Here is a 4,497-nt window from a genome sequence, read left to right as displayed (position 1 = left end):
CTGGGCTCTGCCTCAATGGTCAGCGGCAGCAGTGCATCTGAAGCCCAGTTTCTGGAAACCACAGGAATAATAATAATAATAATAATAATAATAATAATAATAATTTATTTGTGCCCTGCCCATCTGAAGGGGAGAGTGTTGCTCCTGTGCTTGGATCCTGCTTACAGGTTTCCCATCTGATTGGGAATGCGATGCTGCACTAAATGTGCCATTCCTTCTTGCATTTTATTGTTAAAGTTGCTTTCAATATGCCTTTGTCATTTTATTATTGTATCACTTAAAGCTTGCTTATAAATTGCTTATTGGAACTAGAAGCGATACACAAAACTAATAAACTAAACTAGTCCCTGGAAACCTTTCCCTTCACCAACCTGGTGTCTTGCAGGAGCCCCAACTTGCCACACGGCAACACAGAGCAACTGGCTTTAGCCTATTCCCAAATTGCTGACATGCACGTTTTCCTCCTGGCCTCTGGTGCCCTTTGGATTGTGGCTGGTTTCCACCAGGTGGCAGCAGGCAAGACTTTATTTGTCCACAGTTCATCAGAACTCAGCCCCGGAACCTGTTCTGAATGTAAGTGCTCAGCTGTGGAACAGGCGAACCCGGTGCTTCCCCCCCCCTGGGGGGGAACATAGGGGTACACGTACCCCTAAACATTTTGTGAATCTAAGTTTGGCCTCATTGAGGGGCAGTGTTTCAATGTGAGTAGGAAAATGAGAGGACCCCTAAACATTTTTTAAGGAAAAAAAAGCAGCAGGTGAACCTGTCATGCAATGCCTCTGAGCATGTGCAGAGTTCCCCCTTCCCACCAGCTTGCAGGGACAGTCAGCACCTACGGATTCAGTCAAAAGGCTCACAGGTGACCAGGCACCCGGCTCCAAAGTAAACTAGAACTCCAATGCCTCTTGCTGTGCAAACAAATCTTCATCTTGCAGCCCCTGTAAACTGTAATAGGGGGAAGTACAATGTCTTTGAGGGACGCAGGTGGCGCTGTGGGTTAAACCACAGAGCCTAGGGCTTGCCAATCAGAAGGTCGGGGGTTCGAATCCCCGCGACGGGGTGAGTTCCCGTTGCTCGGTCCCTGCTCCTACCAACCTAGCAGTTCGAAAGCACCTCAAAGTGCAAGTACAGTGGTACCTTGGGTTACAGACGCTTCAGGTTACAGACTCCACTAACCCAGAAATAGTGCTTCAGGTTAAGAACTTTGCTTCAGGATGAGAACAGAAATCGTGCTCCAACGGTGTGGCGGCAGCAGGAGACCCCATTAGCTAAAGTGGTGCTTCAGGTTACGAACAGTTTCAGGTTAAGAACGGACCTCCGGAATGAATTAAGTACTTAACCTGAGGTACCACTGTAGATAAATAGGTACCACTCTGGTGGGAAGGTAAACAGTGTTTCTGTGTGCTGCTCTGGTTCGCCAGAAGCGGATTAGACATGCTGGCCACATGACCTGGAAAAACTGTCTGCGGACAAATGCCGGCTCCCTCGGCCAATAAAGTGAGATGAACACCGCAACCCCAGAGTCATCCATGACTGGACCTAATGGTCAGGGGTCCCTTTACCTTTACAATGTCTTTGGGGTGACCTGTCCATGTAATTCCACCTGTGGCTTCCCATTGGAGTGGGTCTCAAGATCCAGGGCTGGCCAGAGACATTTTTGCACCTGAGGCAAACCATGCATTGGCGCCCCTGCCCACCAGGGAAGAAGGCTGAGTGAATCAGGAACAGGGGTGATAAATAAAGATCTACACTGGGTGCAAGTGTGGGAGGAGACCAGCAGCACCTTCCATTCACCAAGAGGCATCTGTAGAGGCAGCATTTGGGGTGGGGGGCTGCTGAGGGGGAAACAGACCCCGCCTTCAAGAAGCCCCCCCAACGGTAACTGCCACCAAAGCAGTGGCAGCAGTGGGTGAGGGCATTCCTCACAGTCCAGATGTGCTGCCCCTATGGATCCTACTGCCTGAGGCGGTCACCTCACCTTGCCTCATGGGTGAGCCGGCCCTGTCAAGATCATTGCCACAACAAAAGAGTCATTGACATTCTACTCTGGCCTACCAGATTCCCAATATTCTCCCCACCTTTGTAATCTGCCCCACCCATGGATTTGCAAATACCATGCAATATATTAAAAGGGAAGGTCTGTATAGTTAAAGCTCTGGTTTTCCCAGTAGTGATGTATGGAAGTGAGAGCTGGACCATCAAGAAGGTTGATCGCCGAAGAATGGATGCTTTTGAATTCTGGTGCTGGAGGAGACTCTTGAGAGTCCCATGGACTGCAAGAAGATCAAACCTATCCATTCTGAAGGAAATCAGCCCTGAGTGCTCACTGGAAGGACAGATCCTGAAGCTGAGGCTCCAAGACTTTGGCCACCTCAGGAGAAGAGAAGACTCCCTGGAAAAGACCCTGATGCTGGGAAAGATGGAGGGCACAAGGAGAAGAGGACGACAGAGGAGAGATGGTTGGATAGGGTTCTCGAAGCTACAAACATGAGTCTGACCAAACTGCGGGAGGCAGTGGAAGACAGAAGTGCCTGGCGTGCTCTGGTCCAGGGGGTCACGAAGAGTCGGACACGTCTAAACGACTAAACAACAACAACATATTAAAAAGGGTGTGGGTGGGTGTCAGCCCTATCCTGCTTTACAAAAACCCTGTTTGTTTTTTTAAAAAACCCCAAACACTCACAGTTATGTCCTATGGCAGTGGATTCCACAGGTTAGCTGTATGACAAAGGCTTTCTTCTGTGGCTTAAAATGCTCTCAGTGACTTGTCTCCAACTGCTGCATCCTGGGAGGGCAAATATTTGTTTCTCCATCCTCACCACCTACTCTCCTGTAAAGTGCTACCGTGTTAATAGGGCTAAGCTGTGTATTGCCTCAATGGGATTTGTAACAGTTTCTAATTTTAATGATTGGTGGTCCTTTCTTGGCATGGTGTGCGCAATGACCTTTTCTAATGGACACAGATATGCTCCCGTTTGTTCACACACTCAGAAGCCACAGCCAACCCACATCGCTTCACGCTTGATCATTGGAACAGAGGACCCCAGCAAGTGCTTAATCAAGGTGCTTAACTCTGGGCAGATTGGGCCCACCATATTTAGACACTGAAGGCTGAACCCTGAACCATACTGACTAGAGAGCGGCCCTGCGGAACTCAGGTGTCTTTTAAGCCAAATGGCTCTGGGCTCTGTTTCCAACATTAGATGGAAACGAGAAAGGATTCTGGGAGCAGAAATTCCTTCGATACAAACTAGCCTGACCTTTTGATCCAATCCACTTGTTTCTGCTGCTGCTGCTGCTGCTACTGCTATTATTAAAATTAAAAATTCTCTCCTGCCTTTCCTTCCTCCCCAAGAAGCCCAGAGAAGGAAACAACCATGTAGGAAAAGAATACAATTAAGAATTAAATTTGGTGCTTTTAAAAAAATCTAATAACATTTAAAAACATATTTCTAAACACATTCAAAAAACTGTCACATGCCTCTTGACTAATATAATTTCAAGATTGCCGAGAACAATGTTTTTTGACACACACCCTTTCCAATTCTAGGAGGTCAAGTCCATTACAGTGGATGCTTGGGTTGTGAACGTGATCCGTGCAGGAGGCACATTCGCAACCCGCAGCGTTTGCAACCTGCGACCCGCGTCTGTGCATGCGCAGGTCGTGATTCGGCGCTTCTGCACATGTACAAGTGCCAAAACCTGGAAGTAACCCATTCCAGTATTTCCGGGTTCGGCGTGGTGTGCAACCCGAAATACACAACCTGAAGCGTCTGTAACCCGAGGTATGACTGTATACTGGATTGTATCCATTAAAATCGTTAACTCGGTGATGATGTTTCCTAGGTCTCCTGCCTCATATGAGTAACAGTTGAGGGAGTTGGTTATGTTTAGCCTAGAGAAGAGAAGGGGAGGTGATATGAAGGGCCATCTTCAAATATCTCAAAGGCTTTCGCATGGAAGATGGAGCCAGCTTCTTTCCTCCTGCTCTGGAGGGTGGGACCCAAACCTATTTATTCAAGTGAGAAGAAAGGAAATTCCATCGAAACATTAGGAAGAACTTTCTGATGGCAAGAGCTGTATGATGGTGGAATGGATTCCCTTGGAATGTGGTGGGCTCTCCTTCCTTGGGGGTTTCTAAGCAGAGCTTGGGTGGTCATCTGACAGGGATTATTCAGCTGTGATTCCTGCACTGCAAGGGGCTGAAATGGGCGCACATTTGGGTGCCTTTCAACTCTATCATTCCATGAGTCAATCTAGGCACTGATATGCATGGCACTTTACGGATCAGCCAGGCAGAATAGAAGAGGGGTCTGGAAACCAGGGCTGGTGAGGATTTGGTTGAAAGACGTAGGACTCACAGCTGTCCATGGAGGCGCAGGTCAGTGCTGTGTCCAGGGCAGCTGTCTACCATCTCCATCTGGTACGCAGGATGAGACCCTCCCTGCCCACAGACTGTCTCGCCAGAGTGGTGCATGCTCTGGTTATCTCCCGCTT

The sequence above is a fragment of the Podarcis vaucheri genome, assembly GCF_965113315.1.
Source record: "Podarcis vaucheri genome assembly, chromosome: 8".
NCBI lineage: Eukaryota > Metazoa > Chordata > Lepidosauria > Squamata > Lacertidae > Podarcis > Podarcis vaucheri.
This window is presented reverse-complemented; position numbering follows the sequence as displayed.